At 37.3% G+C, this 25,250-nt stretch overlaps 1 protein-coding gene and 1 pseudogene across 2 annotated transcripts in view; one reads left to right on the top strand and one right to left on the bottom strand.

The window, feature by feature from the left end:
* The window catches only part of LOC137240148 (uncharacterized), a 1,574,936-nt gene that overhangs the window by 1,079,463 nt on the left and 470,223 nt on the right, over positions 1-25,250 (bottom strand). The window lies entirely within an intron of this gene.
* Positions 15,311-15,404, top strand: LOC137242967 (U6 spliceosomal RNA; annotated as a pseudogene).

Raw genomic sequence — 25,250 nt, 5'->3', positions numbered from 1 at the left:
CGACTTACCATCAGTTGCCCCAAGGGCAACACCTACACCAACAAAGAAACTGCTTTTAGCCAGATATGTTGTAGCTGAAATTACCTATTATGAAAAATAATAATCCTCAACCCATATACCACAATATAAAGACGCTGATTCCAAGGAATTCCAACTTCAAATTACTAAACAGTATTTATTAAAATAATTTATAAATGACTCCTTACAGCTAATCAAAAATTATAACTCCCATTTCAATACTTCTTCCCTAATCCAAATCTCAAACTTATAATTTTTATTTGAAATAATTTTTATTATTACAAGGAAATATTAAAAATTCAACGACGGCCTAATGTCTATCTAATCATTTATGCACAAGCACACGTATTAACATATGTAAAAATTCACGTACGTGTGTGCGTTCACTCTCAAAAATATGTCAACAGAAATATCTGTATAAGAATATATGCCCTTACTCAGAGAACCACCCTACATAAATAAAGATATGTGCATATGTTTTCTTCAAAAAAACTTACCTCGCTTATCCGTATGATTTTGGTACCAAAAACAACACCCAAACTGGAAGTAAGGAAAGGAAACAAACAACATATGTAGATCAATGAGTTATCCCTGATACTATTACGGGCTTTGGCCGCTTGACCGTGGTCAAGGCTAATTATTAGGAGCTAATGTCTTTTGATGTTAGTTTAACGCAGAGGTTCGGTGCATGCGCATTATTTCATGCATATGCAAAAAAATTATTTGTGTTTAGCAAAAGGTAAAAATTAAATATAAATTAAATTAAATATAAAAATTAAAAATTAACAAAATTAAATAGGGTCGCGGCGCGTAAAGCAAAAAGTGTAAGTGAAGTGTAGATGTAAGGAAAAATCAAAAAAGGAAATTTTTCAACGATACAAAAAAAAAGGATTGAAAATGTGATGTAAACTGTGTGGATGGGCTACGACAGCCAGAAAAGATCCACAATTAGGATTTAATTTTGAGAGTGGCAGCATACACCCAAATGGTGATGCATATGCCTGTGCACGTGTAGGCCCGAGTGCAAAAAAATGTAAAAAAAATTTAAAGGTAAGGAAAATATTCAAAATATAAGGAAATCCGTAAAACTTATGCTAATTAAATAACAAAAATGGTTTTACAACTAGGCAAAGCAAAGAGAAATAACAAATCCAAAAATAAAAAAAGTTCAAATTAAAAATTTATAAAAACTTTTCGACAAAAAAATTTTCGGTTGGTGTACCCTAATATTATAAAAAGTGTGAGTGGTGGTGGTGGTAATGATACAAAAATAAAATTTCAAGTTGGTGAGCGCGCTTCCAGTGAGCCGAGCTTTACTGCTCTCTCTCTCTCTCTCCTTTTATCAGTGCTGTGATCGTGGTATCTTTTTGTTTTGGGTTGGCGTGTGGATGTGTAGTGAGCAAATGTTGATGAGTGCTGTTTGTGTCGCCGTGCTTGCTTTAGACAATGTTGCCAAGTGCGTGGGTGGTTGCGTTACTAAATGTTTAGCAACCCGTTGGATGTTGCTGCGGTTGCGTGCAATGATGTTTCTGCTGCTATCTATATCGGGCTGACCTCGGTTGCGAAGTCGGTGTTAACTAGGTTGTGTTACCTTTTTGTGTGGTGGTTTGATGTTGCGTGTCTTGCCCTTTATGTTCGGGTTTGGTCTTATTTTCTTGTCGGTGTGATGTTGGTGACTTTTTGACTATGTTGTGCGTGCGTGTTTGTGTATGTGTTTGCGAAAATCTGGCGCTAATCCTTTTGGACGCTTTTGGCCAATATAGCCTCGTTGGCTGCCCTTTTGGCCAGAAACTAATCCCTTGATTGGACTATTGCCGCCTTTTGTATGTGTGGTTGGTGTCTGTTGTTGTTTTGCGTATTTTCTTCGGCCAATTCTTTGTGTATAGGCGGCCACCGTGGTGTGATGGTAGCGTGCTCCGCCTATCACACCGTATGCCCTGGGTTCAACTCCCGGGCAAAGCAACATCAAAATTTTAGAAATAAGATTTTTCAATTAGAAGAAATTTTTCTAAGCGGGGTCGCCCCTCGGCAGTGTCTGGCAAGCGCTCCGATTGTATTTCTGCCATGAAAAGCTCTCAGTGAAAACTCATCTGCCTTGCAGATGCCGTTCGGAGTCGGCATAAAACATGTAGGTCCCGTCCGGCCAATTTGTAGGGAAAAATCAAGAGGAGCACGACGCAAATTGGAAGAGAAGCTCGGCCTTAGATCTCTTCGGAGGTTATCGCGCCTTACATTTATTTTATTTATTAATTCTTTGTATCCTTTGGTATGATTTTACGTGTGATTTTGTGTAGCTATATGTAACAAGAAGTCGCGGTCTTCGGCTGGCTTCGTGCGCTTTAATAAGAGAACGTATATATTATTTAAAATATTTTTATTTTTAAGAATTGTTGCTTAATATTTTTTTTTTTTTGTATTTTAAATTAAAGTTAGCTATTTCGCTTTTCTTCTTCCAAATTTAAAATGACAACAAAAAAATATTTCAATTATCTCCGATACTTTCTTCCTCTTCTTCTTTTAATCTACCTTTTTGTTTGCATATGTGCTTGTGTACATATATATGCATATACATATGTACATGTAAGTGCACTTGTGCATATTTTAATATTTATGAATTTTAAATTCACACCAAATTCGATCGAATAAAAATCCAGTAAAATAAAAATTCACAACCAATATTTCGACGGGAATACAATGAAAAATATTGTTCACAACGAAAACGTTCAACATTTAAAAAGGAATTTTGGGTCAAAAATGTTTAGCTTGATAATAGAGGAATGATTTTTCTGCAAAAGCGCCAAAGAAACATTTATGAAAAACTCTACCTTCGCGAAGTGGACTTTAGGTTGAGCCGATCTAATGATTCGAAACTATTTTTAACTCAATTAATTATTATTTTTTTTTTTTTAATTCTAAAACTAAAATGGGCTACTAACAACTCTCTTGTTTCACAAAATTTACAAAAAAAAAAATGTTAATTTCAAACAAAATTATTTAACCAAGGTTCAAAAAAATGTTCTAATAAAAGGAAAAAGGTGTAAAAAAAAAATCGCGGGTAAAAAAAACACAAAGGTTTCTCAAAAAAAAAGAATTTCAAATCTCACACTTTGGCTTACCTGTGACTTTGCTGCTTTCTTGAGGGAATTTTTGCACGCCCAGTGGTGGCGGTACTCCTTGCTCGGCGGTGCACCTAGGGAGGCTTCCTTGGTATCGAGGTGCACTTTTATTTTATTCGCTCGCGTTGACTTTTGGCGTGAAACCGTACTTTGAAAAAAAACTTTGCCACTCCCCCACCCACACTTTAAGGTGAACAAAACGCACTTGGAATATAAAACTTTTCACTTCACTTTTGGCACTAGTTAAGACCGCGACTTTGAATGCTATTGATCAGGGGGACCCACTTTTATACCCACTAAGCCTTGCGGCATTTAGGTCACCGTAAGTCACGAATCGCCTTCCTGCTTTGGTTGAACCAATCCGCGTTCGCCCCTTGAGCGGCACGTATATACACATATGTGCAAGCAACAGTTCAACCCACACACACAATCAAACATCCGCTTTGTTAATATCGTAAAGCGGAGAAGGAGATTTGGTTAGCGGTTGCTAACACATCTGTTCATATAACCGCTTGGGTGTCGTCAGAGAAATCCTCAAAGGCTGTCCTTACAGGCTCGCATCCGCCGATGGTGCCTGCATCATGGAGCGTGTGCGGAAAGGAATTCGTAACGCAGCCTTGGGTTGGTTTATAAGTCTAGCCTCGACCCACGACCTAATGCCGGGCTTCTAGATCGCTTCTTACCTAACTTTTCTTTTAAACATATAATACAACAACATATATTTGCAACGCCACAAAAAAAATTAAATAAATTACCAAAGTTCTAAACCTAACATCACTAGGTTCTCAAGCAAAAACTAACCTAGAGTATCCCAGATGGGCATCTTAATCCTATATCACAATTTGAACTAAAACTATATCACAGATTGAAGAAAATTAGTCAAGTTGCAAATGTCTAAATGGATTAGTATGTCAATTTGGGAATGTATAATCAAAGAAAAGTCAAGTCAAAACGGTATACTTACATTAACAGGCCAATAAAACCTAAAATAATTGAATAAATAATTACAAAAAAATATAAAATGAATGCCAATTTTCCAAAGGTCAAGTTTTTCCGGTACAAAGGTGAGTGATAAATAACATGCAACATTGAACATTAACTAACATCATGCCACAAATATGTCTTTAGCATGGTATACCTCGATCCTGTTTCTCCTAACATCACCGAGCTCATACATCGAATTACCAATTACTTTAAGTACTATGCATTTTACTTGTTTTGGGGCAAGTTTAGGATTAAAGTTGTCGATTTGTGAACTCTGTTTGAAATTTCGGCGGTATACCACTTGCCCAATCTTAAACGTCACATCCCTACTTCTAGTGTTATATACCTTCTTGCTGCGTTCGTGGGCTAACCTCAGCTCTTTCATAATATTATTTCTAATCGCCTGAAGCTTATCTGATGTTAACTCTAGCTCGCAGTCCACATCCTTGACCGCGCCTAATTTTCGATACAATTCGTACGATGCACCATGTTGCACCATGGGCATACCAAACAACGCATAATACGGTCATGTGGTATTCGCCGAATGCATGACGCTTCGTAATGGAAAGGCCGCATCACCAATGTGTTTGTCCCAATTTTTCTGGTTTTCGCCTACATATGACCTAACTATTTGCAATATTGATCGGTTGGCCCTTTCTGCCGCGTTGCCTTGTGGCGGGTGTACATACTCCGGTACACCAAACACGTGAAAAACAACCTGTTCTAAAAATTTTACAACTTCAGCTGAGGTTGCCCTACGCATGGGTTTCAAAAACACAAATTTCGAAAAGTGATCTAGACACACAAACAAATAAACATTACCATCACATGTACGTGGGTATGGACCCATGAAATCTATAAATAAACATTGAAAAGGGCGTTCAGTAACATGTTGTATTCCCATCAGCGGTTTTTGGAAAGCATTTTGGGTTTTGTTGCCTTTACAGGTATCGCAAATTTTAATATAATTTTGTAAATCTGCCACAAGTCCTAGCCAGTAGTATCTTTCACGGATGCGCGCAAGGGTCTTGTGTATACCTCCATGACCTGCCGAAGGCGAGCAGTGCGATGCATCCACCAACCCAGAACGAAGTTCAATCGGTACCCAGAGTTTCCAGGCATGGTCTCCTTGAAGCCCTCCCCCCTTGTCAAATTGCGTCCGTCTATAAACGTATCCATCAGATACGCACAGTTCCGCTAATTTGTCCTTGTTCGATGTCACCGTGTCTACGAGTTCATGGTACTCAGTCGTTTTAGAGTAAGGTGATTTTACGTCAATGTCCAGTATTCTCTCGTTTACTAAAATTTCACTCATGTCGACCCTGGATAAAGCATCCTGCACTACATTTTGGGTGCCCTTACGGTGCTGGATGTCGAAATTGAAGCCTTGTAATTTTAAAATCCACCTTGCCAGCCGGCCAGACAAGTCCTTCTGACCCATCAACCACTTCAAGCTGGCATGGTCAGTTATTACCGTAAAGGGTAATCCCTCGATATAGGGCCGGAACCTCTTTATACTGAGGACCGCTGCATAACACTCTAGTTCCGTGATACTGTAATTTCTTTGTGCCTTATTTAGTTTCGCAGATGCGTAGGCAATCGGTCGTTCGTTTCCATCCTCGTCTAGTTGAAAGAGTACCCCTCCGACTTCGTCCGTGGATGTGTCACATTGCACGTAAAAGTGCTTTTCAAAATCCGGATGTATTAACACCGGCGCAGATATTAATTTTTGCTTTAAGCAATCAAATGCTTGCATCGCTTCGTCCGTCATTTTAAAAGATTTAATTTTGTCTTTAGTGAGGCAGTCGTGCAGCGGTGCTGCAATTGTCGCGTAATCTTGTATGAATCTGCGGTACCAGCCTGTCATCCCTAGGAACCGTCTGAGTTGCTTCGGTGTTCGGAGTTCGGAGAAGTCTCGCATCGCTGCCACCTTATTTAGATCCGTACGGATACATCCGTCGCCTACGACATAACCCAGATATCTTACTTCTTTAAAACAAAACTTACTCTTTTCAACGTTTATCGTCAATTTCGCATCACGAAGACATTTTGCAACACGGGACAACATATCTAAATGGGACGAAAAATTCTCGGAAAAAACCAGTAGATCAACTAGGTACACAAACTCAGATTCACGAAGATAAGCAGGGATGACCTTGTCCATAAAACGTCACATTCGCTGTGCCGCGTTGCACAGTCCAAAAGGCATTACTGTGAAATGGTACAAAGGTCTACCAGGTACAGTGAAAGCAGTTTTCTCCCTGGACTTTCGCTCTAAAGGTATCTGCCAAAACGCGTCTTTAAATCGATGGCAGATATGTACCTGGTATTCTGAAGCCGACTTAGAATACCGTCTATATGTGGGAGTGGGTAGGCGTCTTTGATGGTGCGATCATTTAATTTGCGGGCGTCCAAACATAGGCGATTTTTAGTTCCTTTGATGACGAGTGAGACGGGGGAATTCCAGCGACTGTTGCTCTCTTCAATAACGCCCATCTTCAACATCCTGTCCAGTTCTGCGAATATTAATTTTTGAATTGCCGAAGCTGCTTCATAGGAAGGTGCTCATCCGTCACCTCGATGACGTGCTCCTCTACATCGGTCTTACCCAACCCAAATATTGCGAAGGAAGGAAACTGTGCTTTTACACGATCCAAAGCTACAGTTTCTTCGGGACTCAAATCATGTTGCACCGCATCGAATGATAAGTCACCATCAGCAGGAGTAAGCTCTGATACGACCGAAACCTTTGATTGGATTTGGGGCCCCCTACTGACTACATTAAGCTGGAATACTTTTCAGAAATCGATCCCTAGATAGACCTCTTGTTGCAGTCCAGGCACTATAAGAAATTCCAGCTCCCGGGTGTACTGTCCCAGAGTACTGGAAGAGTCACTACACCAACAACCGCGGTTTCACCCCCAATTGGCTGTTTCACATTTTGACCCTGAATCGGCAGAATCAGGCTTTTCTTCCCTTCGAGTAATTTATGGGCGTTTTTTCCCAAGCAGCTAGCCCCGGCCCCGGAATCTAAGAGCGCGAGCACCTCGCGTCCATCGATCTCCGTTTTGGCGAACAACCTATTATCACCTTGCACAGTAACTATGGTGGAAATAATTTTTTTTCTAATCCTCTTGAAAATTTTCTGTTTTTCCCGCATCTTCCGTATTTTTTCGAAATTTTTCTTCTTCTTTTTAGCCTTGATCTCTTCGCAGAATATTCTTCTCCTTGCTTCCTCATACATCAACTTCCTAAAATGAAAACTATCTCTAACTGGCTCAACTTTCTTCTTTTCCTCTACTTTTTATTTTACCTCGTTCTCTCTATTTCTTTTTAAAATTTTTGGGTTGGATTTTATATAAGGTGCCACGATTTTCAAACTTTTGCTGATTTGTAGGGGTAGAGGGGGTCCTAAAAATCACAAAATTATCATCCGCAACTCTAGGAAACTCTTAGCTTATGAAATATAAGCTTTTTAATTTCCAAATTTAGTAAAATTTCAACTTATGTCCTGCACTTAAAATTCGGGTCGCACATGTCAATAGCGGTATCAAAAGACGCGTATTTGCGTCAAGATGCAACAACGAAAAAAGCGACAATAGTACCGACGGGTTTTCCGCGAATAGCTTTTAAACGAGATAAAAAATGTAGTTTCTGCTTTCGGATTCTGAATCTTGACGCAAATACGCGTCTTTTGATATCGCTATCGACATGAGCGACCCGAATTTTAAGTGCAGGACTTAAGTTGAAATTTTACCAAATTTGGAAATTAAAAGGCTCATATTTCATAAACAAAGAGTGTCCTAGAGTTGCGGATGATAATTTTGTGATTTTTAGGACCCCCGCCACCCCTCGAAAAAAAGAAAAGTTGGAAAATCGTGGCACCTTATTCTAAATATTCCCCAAATTTTTATCTGTGAATCACCTCAACACGCAAAGCATTTCATAAAGTGGAAATTCGACTTGCACTTTGTGTCTTTTGCTGCTCCTGCCGGGTTCTTCAAATAGAAATCCACCGGCATGCCACAAGCATAACACAACATAAGGTGAAACGGGGAAGGACAAAACAATTGTTTTTGGACAGGACTAACATTTTGACTATGGACATTGGACGACGAACTTGTGACAGGACTGGGAAAATTGGTTGGGATGTTGGGTTTAGGATGGTTTTGTGTGACAGGGGCACGAGACATATTCTTACTAACTCCTAAATTCCTATTGTCTTTGTTGAACGCCTCTTTGCTAAACTCACTCTCATGACCTTCTGACCAACCCACGTTGTTTGTCCCTAACTCGCTGACTGGCTTCGCCCTAGACCTGTTTTCCTTAATTGACTTTTCCGCCCTTTTGCATTCGGCCTTCAACTCTGCCAATGTCTCTGTCTTTGTCGCGAATGTCAGGTTGGTCAGATATGAATTTAGGTTGCCCTTAATAATTTTGACCAGCTCGTTCTCCGGGATTCTTTGCCTCAGTCGGAACGTTAAGTCGTGGACGTCAGCATAGTATTCGTCGAAGGTCTCTTGGGGCTGCTGCATCCGCTCCATAATCTCGAGTATTACGTCGTAGTCTGACTCTGCCGACTTAAATTGAGATAAAATTTCCCTCTTCAACCCAAAATAGTCAAACGACTCATCATCGGCGTGATCTTCCAGCACCTGCCAATACCACTTGAGAGCGGGTCCTGAAACTAGACAGTGGAAATCGGAAAACAACTGCTGATAGGACAACTGGTATTGTACGCGCATTCGTTCCAACCTGAAAACAAATCTTTCCACCGTCATCCCCTTTGCTGACCCGTCGAACTTAAGGTTCCGTTTGTCTAAATCTACTTTCTTTCGCCCAGATTAGCTGGAGTGGCCGTTACCTGTATCTGTGTGGTTCGCGGTTCTGTGCAGGTTCGTGGTGGCATCCCGATTTTGTCCTTGCGTGGACGTGTTCGGTGGAGGAGCTGATGCAGGAGCGCGCATAGATGTCTCCACATGAGCGACACGATTGCTAAGAGTGGATATATCCTCCCTTACCTTTCGCACTTCGCCCATGTGATGTTTCATCTCAGCGTTCTGCTGCATCATCACCTCCATCATACGTCCTAGTTGGTCGATGCGCTCTTCTAACGATGCCTGCGTGCGCCTGTCTCCGCCAGTCCCCGCTGCACCTGCCCTGGTGTCCTGTATCCCTTCACCTCCAACAGCTCCATCCTCTGTGTCCGACATTTCCAACAATCTTTCCAATTTCTGTGAAAAATTCAGCGAGCGATCTGACGTGTTTATGACAACCCTATAAGTAACCGAAACCTCTGCTTGCCCAAATACCCTAGCAGTGCAAAGATTCCAGAGGTCTATTGGGACGAAATCGGCTGGTAATTTGATGCCTTTGTCGATTTGATTGAATAAGGACCCTACCACCTCGTTCTCCACACCCCTTGCTACGCTACGTGTAATTCGCCTGTTGCTTCCTAACAGTCCTAAAACCTTCTTTGGAATCGCCCCCTGGTCCTTGGACTTGTCCATAAACTAAGGGACTGGTATCAAAAGGGAGTCCGCAGCCTGACTACCGACAACGTAATGAAACGAAAAATGTGTCAGACTTCAAAGTCGTAAGGAGAAAACTTGAAATCCAAAAACTAATACTTTTCCCCCAAGGTTATACAAAAACGACCAAACAAATGAAAATAATTCAAACTTGGTACTTTACCTATGAATTTATTGAAGACAAACTTGAAGCAAACAAGGCAAGCACGGGAAAATTCAAATATAAAGGATATGAACGTAGTATATGTAGATGTATATATATTTCCAAATAGGTATAAAAGATAATTATGATAAATTCAAAAAATTTGGAACTTTCTTAAGCGTATATATGTATGTGTATGTGTATTTGTGTATAGGTATATGTATGTGTACAAAAATTCAAAAATGGCAAAATTCCAAAGCTGAAAATTACATGTATATACGTACCTATGTATGGGTGTGTGTACTAAATTGAGTCTATTTCAAAAAGGCCACAAATTCAAAACTAATTAGCCTCAAAAATTTCTTTATTTGTATTTATATGTAGCTCTGTTTAAGTATGTCGAACTGTATGTAACAAAATGTGTCTAACACAAGTATTTACTACGCGAGTAAGAACTTTAAGTCTTAACTATGAAAAGGAGTACAACTCCAAAATTCAAACAGAGATTTTTTTTTACTAGAGTAGTATATGGATACGTGTATGTAATATTCAAAAATGTGTGGTATTCAAAAATTTTCTTTGTTTGTGTATGTACCTATATATTAGTATGTATATGCGTATAAAAAATTGTTTTCAACAAAATTCATGAATAGATTACTCTCTCAATGTAGGTGACGAGAAAGTGCATAAAGATAAAAATAAAATTCACTTTTAATCGTTAAAAATATAAAAATTCAAAAAAAAAATAAATTAATATAAAAATACAGAGTAAATAAACAGTATATTTTTAAATTGTTTGTTTAAGTTTTAGTATAGATAAAAAAACTTAAAAAGAAAAAGATACAAAAAAAATTCCAAGAGTTGAAATCAAAATGAAAGAAAAATCATAAAAAAATCAAAAAAAAAATGGTGATTAACAATCTCCTCGTTTTATACTCAACCCATTAACTGGAAAGTTGTAGTAAAAAAATTTATCGCAAAATATATATGGAAATTTTGCAAGTATAAATGATAAAAAAAAACGGAATGAAAAAAAAATGTAAAAATCTCAGTGTGACTAAGTATTTTGAATTAAGTTTCCGAATGAAATTTTAAACTTTCTGAAATATATTGTGGTACTGTTGGTGCATTTGGTGTTGTCCTCGCCTGATGGGCTCTGTGGGTAGTTGAGTAAAGTAATGAAGTATTCTGTCCAAGGTCAGAGTCAGCTAATCCCCTCTTAATTGTGAAATGTGGCACTGCAGCGTCTTAGGAACTAGCACAAGACGTGGTTGCCACAATTCCCCCTTTTACCCTGTCAAATTATCTACCCCCTGCAAACGTACAAAAACCTCATATTCGTACGGTGCTGGACCATACGCATGGCAGCTGATGTAGCTTGCAACAAAACAAAAACAAAAAACAATTATTGTCTTAGAGTACTGCCGATGACTTCTGATACCACTTTCCAAAAACGTTGGAGTTCTTAAAAGGAACTCAGAAATCACCGCCAGCACTCCCCCCAATAATATTAGTTTTGTTATCTCGGAACCTGCGTCTTCAATTTCGCCCCCAAACTTGCATCACCTGCTCTTAAAGCTTGAAATTCAGTTCTTTGAGTATTTCTGTATTCCTACATCAAATATGAAAAAATCGTTCAATTTTCGAAGATCAGATTTTAATCGTTTAAATTCTGCTTTACGTGGAGTTGATTGGGATGCTATGCTTGGCGAAAGTGAAGTTGGAAAGTCTTTCAATGTATTTAAAAATGAAATTCATAAGATTTGCGAAAAAATCGTGCCGGTATATAAAAATAAAATTTACAAATCTCCCTGGCACAATAGCGAGCTCAAACATCTAAAAAATTTGAGAAACAAGTTCTTTAAAAAATATAAGTTTACTAATCAGCGTCGATTTTATGATTTGTTTATTGTTTATAAGAAAAAATTTAACGATCTTAATAAGTCTTTATATGCTAAGTACGTCAGAAATTTTGAGGTAAACATCAAGAGCAATCCGAAGAACTTTTGGAATTACATTAACTCCATGAAGAGCGTATCTAGCATACCGAAATCAGTAAGCTACAATAATATTACTGCCAACACTGTTAATGAGGCTGCTAATCTCTTTGCTGACTTCTTCTCGGTGAATTTTATCACAGATAATGATTTAACTGTGGAAGATACAGATAACATACACAAGTTAATTAAGTCTCCCTCTGCTAATAATTTTGGGTCACTTACTCTCACTGAGGCAGACATAATTGAGGGGATTATAAAACTTAAAAATTCCTCCAGAACTGATGTTGATAATCTTTCAGTTATTCTATTGAAAAATTGCCCTTCGCTAGTACGACCCTTAATGATTATATTCAATAAATCATTGGAATCGGGTATTTTTATTGATGACTGGAAACAAGCATCCGTCACTCCCATTTTTAAGTCTGGCAACAAAAGTAACTGTTCTAATTACAGGCCTATTTCCAAATTGTCTACAACTTCGAAGCTATTTGAATGTGTTGTCAATGGTAAGCTTTACTTTAGTATTAAACACCTGATTTGCGCCAATCAACATGGTTTTGTCCCGGCCAGATCCACATTAACGAACCTAGCTGTCTTTTCTGAGGATTGCTATGCGGCATTTAGGCGGGGTTTTCAGGTTGATACAATATACCTTGACTTCTCCAAGGCACTCGATAAAATTTCTCATAAAATTTTAATTGCGAAATTAGCTTGTTATGGGTTCCACTCTACGTTCCTACAGTGGATTAAATCTTACCTGCACAACAGAAGTAATGTTGTGAATATTGACGGTGTTTATTCGAAACCATTTTGGGCCACCTCTGGAGTGCCCCAGGGCAGTATTCTGGGCCCTTTACTATTTATCTTGTTCATTAACGACATTAGCTCTTGCTTCTCAAGATCTATTCTGAGATCAGATGTTATAATGATGTCGTTGTTCTTCAATCTGAGATTAATAAGCTTTATATCTGGTGTGTTAAGAACCGTCTTTTCCTTAATATATGTAAGTAAGTGCCACACTGTGACGTATGGTAAATTGCTGAGGCCACTTCATACCCACTATCATATTGCAGAAACCTTTCTTCGAACGACTCTTGAAGTTAAAGACTTGGGGGTATACTTCGACTCAAAGTTTAATTTTAACACTCACGTCAGCTTCACAATTTCTAAGGCGCTTTCAATGCTTGCTTTTGTCAGACGCCATTCCGCAAACTCAAAGTTTTATATACGGCCTTTGTGCGGTCCAAGCTTGAGTATGCGGCTTTCATTTGGCGGCCCTACCACACAGTTCACATCAACCGCCTGGAGCGGGTTCAAAAAATCTGTATGCGCTTCGCGCTTATTTCATTACGTTTCTCTGAACCGATCCCGTCTTATGAGTCTCGATGCCAACTAATATCCTTATTATCCCATAACAATCGCAGAATTCTTTTGGCCTCGTTGTTCATTTTCGATCTTTTCACGGGCAAAATTGACTGCGCGCTGCTTCTTGAAAGACTATGCTTAAATACTCCCTGTAGAAACCTCCGCCACTTTGAAATCTTTTTCATAGGGCTGAGTAGAACTGTTTATAACTCAAAAGCGCCTATTAACAGAGCCCTATCAGAAATTAATTGCTTCTCAAGTGTTTTGGATATTGATTTCTCCGACTCAAAATACGCTTTTCAACTTAAACTAAAAAATTATTTAATCTGTAATAATATAAATTCTTTTTGCTAGTGTTCTCCATTGCTTAATATAAGCTGGTCTCTGTAATTTAGTCATAAGTGTCTGTACTAAACATTTGTTACTAGACTAAATAAATAAATAAATAAATATTGTAGTGTAAGCAGCCAACAATTCAATTTAATCCAAAATATTTAAATCAATCTAATATTCTAACCTGCTACAAAAATAGTCTAAATGTTCCACAACACAAAAATGCATTTGAGAATTAATGCTGACACAGCCATTAATAAACAGACGTGTACAACACACAACCAAACGAATTTGAATCCCAGCAATTTGCATTCCTGCAACTTGCAAGGTTAGCATTTCCCATAAATTTGCAGCTCATATATCTAGGTACATATTTTGTGCCGAGTAGTATGTAGGTATGTAAGTATTTATGTTTAAGGTAGTTATATATCCCTGCAAAAATCGTTGGATCATGTGGTCGACTGGAGTACTTACCATTGTACTCCACTGTAATGCAGCAATGGACCAACTCATATTTCTTCACGAACATATGATTGTAAGCCGATCATTGCTCGTTTTTAACGATTGTAATCACTATACGATGTTTATTAGACTGTGGGTACTCCATGGATTACTCTGATGTAATGCGGAGCTGGAGTATATGGTCCAGTCCTAGGACATCGCAATGTTAATTGGACCATATTTTTTGTATGAATTGTGGTTAATTTTGGAGCACTCGGTTGGTCCATAGGGAGTACTCCATACATGCATGCATGGAGTACTCGCAATTTTTACAGGGTATGTAAGTATGTAAGCTTAAATGTAAATAGATATGTAAGAATATGTTTAGAATAATCTAATATAAATAGGCTGAATTATTTGAATAAAGACAATTCGACATTCATAATTCAAGCAGTAAAGTCTTCTTTGTTTTAATTGCGTTAGGGACCTTTCTACATGGCGCTCCTGCCTATGATGCTACTGGCTGATTTTTCAGCCTAATGTCATAGCCGGCAGGATTTTTCTGGCTGATTACAGCCTAAGCCTTGTAAAAAGAAAAAAAAAATAGAGAAGGTGTTAAAGTCGGGCACGAATAATAAAAATTGAGGCAATTACTTCAACGGAAAATACACGAAGTTTAGCATATTGTGGCAATTACGTCAACGGAAAATACACGAAGATTAGCATATTGTGGCAATTACGTCAACGGAAAATACACGAAGATTGGCATATTGTGGCAATTACGTCAACGGAAAACACACGAAGATTAGCATATTGTGGCAATTACGTCAACGGAAAATACACGAAGATTGTCATATTGTGGCAATTACGTCAACGGAAAATACACGAAGATTAGCATATTGTGGAAATTACTTCAACGGAAAATACACGAAGATTAGCATATTGTGGCAATTACGTCAACGGAAAATACACGAAGATTAGCATATTGTGGCAATTACGTCAACGGAAAATACACGAAGATTGTCATATTGTGGCAATTACGTCAACGGAAAATACACGAAGATTAGCATATTGTGGCAATTACGTCAACGGAAAATACACGAAGATTGTCATATTGTGGCAATTACGTCAACGGAAAATACACGAAGATTAGCATATTGTGGCAATTACTTCAACGGAAAATACACGAAGATTAGCATATTGTGGCAATTACGTCAACGGAAAATACACGAAGATTAGCATATTGTGGCAATTACGTCAACGGAAAATACACGAAGATTGTCATATTGTGGCAATTACGTCAACGGAAAATACACGAAGATTAGCATATTGTGGCAATTACTTCAACGGAAAATACACGAAGATTAGCATATTGTGCCAATTACTTCAACGAAAAATACATTAAAATTGGAACGATATTAGCATAGCCCCAGAGCAAGAATGACACTGATCTCGTGAAACGTACCACATTTTCAATGGTGATAAACAAGAGGAGCATGATAATTATAAGTATAAAAAATACACTAGCTTAAGTATGAAGTCAGTCCTTTAAACATTATTTAAAAAAAAAAAAAAAAAAAACAAATATTCGGGCAACCTAGCGGCTGCCTATTGACAAGCAAAAATTATATTTTTGCAGTAAAAAAATTTTTTTTACTGCTTATTGAATTATGTTTCCAGAAGAGGACATACAAAATCAAAGTCAGTTTGACCAAATTTTTTATAAACTAGCTAGACAAAATTTAAATTTCCTAGAAGGTGAAAAGAAAACACCCGAGAAAATAAACCAAGGCCCTAAGCCAATAACAATTGAAGAGTATAAAAAGAGGAACAAAATTCAAAAAATTGAGGAACCTAAAGTTCCAAAGCCGGTTAAATTCAAAAGAAAAAGAGGAGGAGAGCAATTTGGCATACGAAAATCAATAGCCAAGATCTATGAAAAAATAAACTTAAGCACTAATCAGGCAGAGAAAATTCAACTAAAAAAAAGAAATTAAGGAATTAAGAAACAATAGTTACAAACATAAAAAACCGAATCCAACAATGTAAATATTAGGGTGTTGAAAAAAACAAGTATAATTTTGTAAAACTATTAATTTTAAATTATGGAAAGACCAAGAAAGATTAAAACTTATGTAAAAGGCCCACTTGAGGACCTTAAAAATGAAATCAAAATTGTAGATGAGGAAAAAACTCTGATTTGGTTGAAAAGTCATTGGAAACTTATTGAGATTCCTGGGAAACCAACAATATGGAATGTTAGGAACCCACTCGCAACAGCAGCTGAAGAGATATATAGATGGGAAGTAAAATTTATGGGAAGAACAGATTAAAATATTGGAAAAATTTAAAAAAAAAAGAAAAAAAAAACCACAAAAAATTTTTTGTCTTCATATTATTTTTTACGATGGGAGGCCAAGAATCGAAAATAGAAAAACCAACGGCAAACGTTGTAAACTCAGTCCAAGTAGTAGACCATACTGAAGCACTAGATACTATCAAAATCATGCTTCTAATAATTTGCGTAGTCAGTTGCATAAGTTCGTTTCTGAAACTCTACTCAACCCATAATAAATTCCTAAAAAAGCGATATGCTAGCCGCGCAGACGGTTTAGATAAGGCTTAACAAAATTTTAATTGCCATCCCCAATGGGCAAATGGGAAGATATCGTTAAACTACTCATAGAAGAAAAAACGATAGGAGAAAAATCTTACAAATGTATTAATAAAAATACAAAAATTAAGGCAGAAACAGTAGTAAAGCATCTTAAAATAATAGTTGAATCGTTTAACAAAATAGGAAAAATAATTCAACAGTTAAATGGTAAACTCGACCGCAATCGACAAGACCAAGCATATCAAAGTTTTTCCAGCATTAGAGACAAATTGGTGTTCTCACTGGCAAGATATGATATTGACTTCATAGTACCAACGAGTTTTAAGAAAGAAATAGAAATAGACTATAACACATTCCTTCTGGAGTCAGCATCTGATTTAGAAGAAGAATCAAAAGTACAACAAAAAGAAGAAGAAAAACAGGAACAAAAAGAAAGTTTAACAGAGACGCCAAACTACCAAACAAGAAAAGACAAAATGGCTCAAACCACAGTAGAATTCTTAAAAACGGCTTCGTCAATCCTGCCTGAGTTTGATGGTAAACATGAGAACTTACATAGCTTCTTAGATGCACTGGATATCCTAGAACAAATTAAGGATACTCACGAGACCATAGCAAGCTCCATGATAAAAACAAAGCTCAAGGGAACAGCTAGAAACCTTTTGAGCACCGAAACCTCAATACTAGAAATAAGGCAAAAGTTGAGTTCAGCAATTAAAGGTGAATCTGTAGAGTATTTGACAGCAAAACTCCTAAACATTCAACAGCGCAGTAAAACAGCTAACCAGTACACTGCAGAAATAGAAAAATTAACAAAATCGTTAGAAGGTGCTTACATATCAGACGGACTTGCACCTGATGTGGCAACCAAATATGCCACACAATCAGCTGTAAAAGCCATGTGTAAAAACTCGGCTAACGAAAGAGTAAAACTAATAATGCAGGCAGGAACGTTCACATCTATGAACGAGGCTATTTCAAAATTCACGAATAACTGTACTGAAGTCACGGGTAACCCAAATACAGTGTTACGCTTGACGCGCTCGCAAGGTAATTACCGAGGTAACTTCCGAAGAAGCTACCAAAATAATAATTATAGAAGTAACCAAAACCGAAGATATTACGGTAACACTAACAGATATAGCAACAACAATAATAATAGACAAAATAATAATATCCAAAGACGTAATTTTGGAGGTCAGTCAAGATCATCCAATCAGGGTAACACAAGGAACCTCCGTAATATAAACCAACAGGAAAACCAGCCGACTCCACCCCAACAGTAAATTCTAACGGTAATAAAGTATGCACATTCAACTTGCATCTAAACAGCTACATATTGTAACGAATTTTCTTGCAAATCCTCTTATTTGCAACCCTCTGCTAAGTTCGTATCGCTAAACTGTTGAATAAATAACTCCAATATGTAATAATGCAAAATGGCCTTTATTCAAGTACTTCACAATAACACTTATACTTTGCAACGAATATCTTGCTTATTAACCAAACTGATTTACAGCTCAAATGAAACTCTACTATTCAAAATAATACTGCTATAGCTCGCTAGATAGCGCTTAATCCAAATCTCAAATCAAACTGAATTCCATTTTACTCGCCTGTGCCGCTTTTATAGTTTACGCTGCATACATCTAGGCTCTTCTATTTCCAGAACTTACCAACTATTTCGAGTGTTTATAGTTCTCATATAGTTTCTACTTGTTTACAATTTTCTACTTTTCAGCGTCTCTCAGATGTATGTGAGTTTGTAGTTTACAGTCTCTCGCACACACATAGGCGTATAAGTAAATGCATCTGTGTGTGACATCTCTCGGCTGCCTTATATATGTGTATACATGATTTGATTATTGACGTAAACATCGCTTAGCATCGCATTAGTGATGGTATAGCTTAGGGATGCTAATATCCGTGACAATATCTTCCAATACTACCCTAAATAAGTCAACTTCGAAGTTCCTGATAAATACAGGAGCGGATATCTCAATAATAAAGAAGGGTCAAATTGACAGTAATGTCACAATAAATAACTCACAAATCACAGATTTAAAAGGTATAGGCCGAGGCATAACAAGCACACTTGGAACAGTAAAAGCAGATCTAACAGATAATAGTCTTTTAATACGACATAAGTTTCACATAGTAGAAGACAATTTCCCAATCCCATGTGATGGAATTTTGGGACTCGACTTCATTAAAAAATATAATTGCATATTAGATTATAATAAGATTGGGGACAGCCTAATATTAAGACCATATGACTACCCAGAATATATAGTTATACAAATGACAAATAAACCAACAATTAATAGCATTACAATACCCGCTAGAGCTGAATTAGTTAGACAGGTTCATATCAATAGTCACAATAAGGAACTATTAGTGCCTCATCAAGAATTGACTAAGGGCATTTTTGTGGCCAACACTATAGTAAACTCAAATCAAGCTTTAATAAGAATCATAAATACAACAGATAAACATGCAATCATTCAAGATTATGACATCAAAACAGAAAGTTTAGAGGATTATGTAATAATTGAAAATACACCTCAATGTAAAGATAATAGTAAAGAGAAGTTATAAAGATTAAATAAAAATTTCCCACCATTCACTAGTAAACCACTCAACACATTATGCTCAGAATTCATTGATATATTCTCATTAGAAACAGAACCAATTACGACCAACAACTTCTACAAACAAAAGTTGCATCTGAAGGATAACACTCCTGTGTACATTAAAAATTATAGACTACCCCAAGCACATAAGAATGAAATAAATAAACAAGTAAATAAACCAATTCAAGATGATATTATTGAACCATCAACCTCAGAGTACAACAGCCCCATTCTATTAGTACCTAAAAAATCTCTTCCGGGCAAAGAAGAAAAAAGGTGGAGATTAGTGGTCGATTTCAGACAAATAAATAAAAACTTAACGGCTGATAAATTCCCTTTGCCTAGAATAGATGATATTCTGGATCAATTGGGAAGAGCAAAATATTTCTTATGCCTAGATTTAATGTCAGGATTTCACCAAATAGAACTCAACCCAGAATGAAGAGATCTAACATCCTTTACAGCAGACAACGGTTCTTATCGGTTCAAGAGATTACCTTATGGCCTCAAAGTAGCGCCAAACTCATTCCAGAGGATGATGACATTGGCATTCGCAGGTCTAAAACCATCACAAGCATTCTTGTACATGGACGATTTAGTGGTGTTGGGATGCTCTGAAAAACATATGATTAACAAGTAAGGAAGGTTAAGTTCGGGTGTAACCGAACATTACATACTCAGTTGAGAGCTATGGTGACAACATAAGGGAAAATAACCATGTAGGAAAATGAACCGAGGGAAACCCTGGAATGTGTTTGTATGACATGTGTATCAAATGAAAGGCATTAAAGAGTATTTTATGAGGGAGTGGGCCATAGTTCTATAGGTGGACGCCATTTAGGGATATAGCCATAAAGGTGGATCAGGGTTGACTCTAGAATGCGTTTGTACGATATGGGTATCAAATGAAAGGTATTAATGAGTATTTTAAAAGGGAGTGGACCTAAGTTCTATAGATGGACGCCTTTTCGAGATATCGCCGTAAAGATGGACCAGGGGTAACTCTAGAATGCGTTTGTACGATATGGGTATCAAATGAAAGGTGTTAATGAGCATTTTAAAAGGGAGTAATACTTAGTTCCATAGGTGGACGCCGTTTCGAGATATCGCCATAAAGGTGGACCAGGGGTGACGCTAGAATTTGTTTGTGCAATATGGGTATCAAACGAAAGGAGTTAATGAGTATTTTAAGAGGGAGTGGGCCTAAGTTCTATAGATGGACGCCGACTTTTCGAGATATCGCCGTAAAGATGGACCAGGGGTAACTCTAGAATGCGTTTGTACGATATGGGTATCAAATGAAAGGTGTTAATGAGCATTTTAAAAGGGAGTAATCCTTAGTTCCATAGGTGGACGCCGTTTCGAGATATCGCCATAAAGGTGGACCAGGGGTGACTCTAGAATTCGTTTGTGCAATATGGGTATCAAACGAAAGGAGTTAATGAGTATTTTAAGAGGGAGTGGGCCTTTCTGGACCAGGGGTGACTCTATACTTTGTTTGTACGATATGGGTATCAAATGAAAGGTGTTAATGAGTATTTTAAAAGGGAGTAATCCCTAGTTCCATAGGTGGACGCCGTTTCGAGATATCGCCATAAAGGTGGACCAGGGGTGACGCTAGAATTTGTTTGTGCAATATGGGTATCAAATGAAAGGTATTAATGAGTATTTTAAAAGGGAGTGGACCTAAGTTCTATAGATGGACGCCTTTTCGAGATATCGCCGTAAAGATGGACCAGGGGTAACTCTAGAATGCGTTTGTACGATATGGGTATCAAACGAAAGGAGTTAATGAGTATTTTAAGAGGGAGTGGGCCTTAGTTCTATAGGTGGACGCCGTTTCGAGATATCGCCATAAAGGTGGGCCAGGGGTGACGCTAGAATTTGTTTGTGCAATATGGGTATCAAATGAAAGGTATTAATGAGTATTTTAAAAGGGAGTGGACCTAAGTTCTATAGATGGACGCCTTTTCGAGATATCGCCGTAAAGATGGACCAGGGGTAACTCTAGAATGCGTTTGTACGATATGGGTATCAAACGAAAGGAGTTAATGAGTATTTTAAGAGGGAGTGGGCCTAAGTTCTATAGATGGACGCCGCATTTTCGAGATATCGCCGTAAAGATGGACCAGGGGTAACTCTAGAATGCGTTTGTACGATATGGGTATCAAATGAAAGGTGTTAATGAGCATTTTAAAAGGGAGTAATCCTTAGTTCCATAGGTGGACGCCGTTTCGAGATATCGCCATAAAGGTGGACCAGGGGTGACGCTAGAATTTGTTTGTGCAGTATGGGTATCAAATGAAAGGTATTAATGAGTATTTTAAAAGGGAGTGGACCTAAGTTCTATAGATGGACGCCTTTTCGAGATATCGCCGTAAAGATGGACCCCGGGTAACTCTAGAATGCGTTTGTACGATATGGGTATCAAACGAAAGGAGTTAATGAGTATTTTAAGAGGGAGTGGGCCTTAGTTCTATAGGTGGACGCCGTTTCGAGATATCGCCATAAAGGTGGGCCAGGGGTAACTCTAGAATTCGTTTGTGCAATATGGGTATCAAACGAAAGGAGTTAATGAGTATTTTAAGAGGGAGTGGGCCTTTCTGGACCAGGGGTGACTCTAGACTTTGTTTGTACGATATGGGTATCAAATGAAAGGTGTTAATGAGTATTTTTAAAAGGGAGTGGGCCTTCGTTCTATAGGTGTTCGCCTTTTCGAAATATCGCCATAAAGGTGGACCAGGGGTGACTCTAGAGTGAGTTTGTACGATATGGGTATCAAATTAAAGGTATTAATGAGAGTTTTAAAAGAGAGTGGTGGTAGTTGTATATGTGAAGGCGTTTTCCAGATATCGACCAAAATGTTGACCAGGGTGACCCAGAACATCATCTGTTGTATACCGCTAATTTATTTATATATGTAATACCTGCCAAGATTTTAAGGGTTTTTTATTTCGCCCTGCAGAACTTTTTCATTTTCTTCTACTTAATATGGTAGGTGCCACAACCATTTTATAAAGTTTTTTCTAAAGTTATATTTCGCGTCAATAAAACAATCCAATTACCTTACCATATTTCATCCCTTTTTTCGTATTTGGTATAGAATTATGGCATTTTTTTCATTTTTCGTAATTTTCGATATCGAAAAAGTGGGCGTGGTCATAGTCGGATTTCGTTCATTTTTCATACCAAGATAAAGTGAGTTCAGATAAGTACGTGAACTGAGTTTAGTAAAGATATATCGATTTTTGCTCAAGTTATCGTGTTAACGGCCATGCGGAAGGGCAGACGGACGACTGTGTATAAAAACTGGGCGTGACATCAACCGATTTCGCCCATTTTCACAGAAAACAGTTAACGCCATAAAATATATGCCCCTACCAAATTTCAAAAGGATTGGTTAATTTTTGTTTGACTTATGGCGTTAAAAGTATCCTAGACAAATTAAATGAAAAAAGGCGGAGCCACGCCCATTTTTAAATTTTCTTTTGTTTTTGTATTTTGTTGCACCATATCATTACTGGAGTTGAATCTTGACATAATCTACATATATACTGTAAAGATATTAAATTTTTTGTTAAAATTTTACTTTAAAAAAATTTTTTTTTTAAAAGTGGGCGTGGTCCTTCTCCGATTTTGCTAATTTTTATTAAGCGTATATATAGTAATAAGAGTAACGTTCGTGCCAAATTTCATCATGATATCTTCAACGACTGCCAAATTACAGCTTGCAAAATTTTAAATTACCTTCTTTTAAAAGTGGGCGGTGCCACGCCCATTGTCCAAAATTTTACTAATTTTCTATTTTGCGTCATAAGTTCAACTCATCTACCAAATTTCGTCGCTTTATCGGTCTTTTGTAATGAATTATCGCACTTTTTCGGTTTTTCGAAATTTTCGATATCGAAAAAGTGGGCGTGGTTATAGTCCGATATCGTTCATTTTAAATAGCGATCTGAGATGAGTGCTCAGGAACCTACATACCAAATTTCATCAAGATACCTCAAAATTTACTCAAGTTATCGTGTTAACGGACGGACGGACGGACGGACGGACGGACGGACATGGCTCAATCAAATTTTTTTTCGATCCTGATTATTTTGATATATGGAAGTCTATATCTATCTCGATTCCTTTATATATGTACAACCAACCGTTATCCAATCAAACTTAATATACTCTGTGAGCTCTGCTCAACTGAGTATAAAAATTTACGGGATGTATTCTCCACGTGTAGGAAATATAATTTAATATTACATCCGGACAAATGCCTATTTTTCAGCCAAGAAGTCACTTATCTTGGACATAAATGCACAAGTACTGGAATTTTACCAGACCCAAGCAAATTTAAAATTGTTCAAAACTACCCAACTCCCAAAAATGCCGATGAAGCAAAAAGATTTGTCGCATTTTGTAATTATTATAGAAGATTCATACACAATTTCGCGGAATACGCCAGGATACTAACAAGACTTAGTAAGAGAAATGTCATTTTCAATTGGACAGACGACTGCGAGAAATCTTTTAATTACCTAAAAAATGCACTAGTTAGTCCAAATATCCTACAATACCCCAATTTTGATTAAGAGTTCTTTATTACAACCGACGCAAGTGGTTATGCTTGCGGTGCTGTGCTAAGCCAAGAATATGAGGGAAAACAATTGCCCATTGCCTATGCCTCAAGATCATTTACAAAAGGCGAAATAAACAAAGCCACGATCGAAAAAGAATTAGCGGCCATATATTGGGCAATTGTATATTTCAGACCATATGTCTATGGCAGAAACTTCACAGTGAAAACGGATCATTCTCAATGAAGAACCCTTCATCTAAATTAACTAGAATCAGGCTAGATTTGGAAGAGTATGACTTTGGGGTGGAGTACATAGCAGGAAAAGAAAATTACGTGGCAGACGCACTGTCACGAATAGATATCAATGAGTTGAAAGAAATGTCAGTACAGGCATGTAAAATAATGAAAGTAACGACAAGATCGCAAACTAGAAAGAATTCCAGTAATAACAGTCATAAAAATGAAGAGAAGAAAAGTCACAAAGAGAACCCTATGATATACGAAACGCTTAATAAATGTGAAGTAAAAAGACTAGTCCAGCTCGTTTTCGATCCTCCGAAATTATATTTCAAAAAGGGAAAGAGAATTTGTAGTGAAATAAATCAAATTGTTGAGGCGAAGATTGACTTAGGCCAATTCTTTACCAGGCTTATGGAAAAAGCCGGCAATTTGGGAATTAAGAAAATACAGTTGTCCTTAGGAGACAAATTGTTTAAAGATAATTATGCCCGGGTAGACACATTTAAAGAAATAGGTACCAAAGTTCTCAAAAATTTAACTACTGCATTAACTCCGGAGGTTGTGCATGGGACGGAAAACGATAAAATTAAAAAGATTCTTCAAAAATATCACGATGATCCTGTTAATGGTGGCCACCCAGGAATCAATCGTACAACTAATAAAATAAGACAAAAATATTACTGGAAAAATATGAAAAATGATATACATAAAGAAATGCGTTAATTGCAATAAAAATAAAATTTATAAAAATTTAAAAGAACCAATGATTTTAACTGAAACACCACCAAAGGCGTTCGAAACAGTACAAATAGATACAATTGGACCTTTACCAAGATCATTAAATGGAAACGAATACGCTGTCACTCTAATATGTGATTTAACTAAATACTTAGTAGCAATTCCTATACAAAGCAAACATGCAAAAACAGTAGCCAGAGCCATATTCGAGAATTTTATATTAATTTATGGAAGTATGAAAGCAATAATAACGGATATGGGATCTGAATATAAAAATAGCCTGTTTGAAGAACTATGTAAACTTCTCAATATTGAGCACAAAACATCTACGCCGTATCACCACCAAACTTTAGGCACGGTTGAACGTAGTCATAGAACTTTCAATGAATATGTGCGCTCATACATATCCATTAACAAAGATGACTGGGATGAATATCTCAAATATTTTGCATACTGTTACAATACTACCCCATCTAAAGTCCATAATTATTGTCCATTCGAATTGATCTTTGGCAAAAA

This window comes from Eurosta solidaginis, chromosome 2 (genome assembly GCF_040869045.1).
Source record: "Eurosta solidaginis isolate ZX-2024a chromosome 2, ASM4086904v1, whole genome shotgun sequence".
In the NCBI taxonomy this organism is placed as follows: Eukaryota; Metazoa; Arthropoda; class Insecta; order Diptera; family Tephritidae; genus Eurosta; species Eurosta solidaginis.
This window is presented reverse-complemented; position numbering and strand designations above follow the sequence as displayed.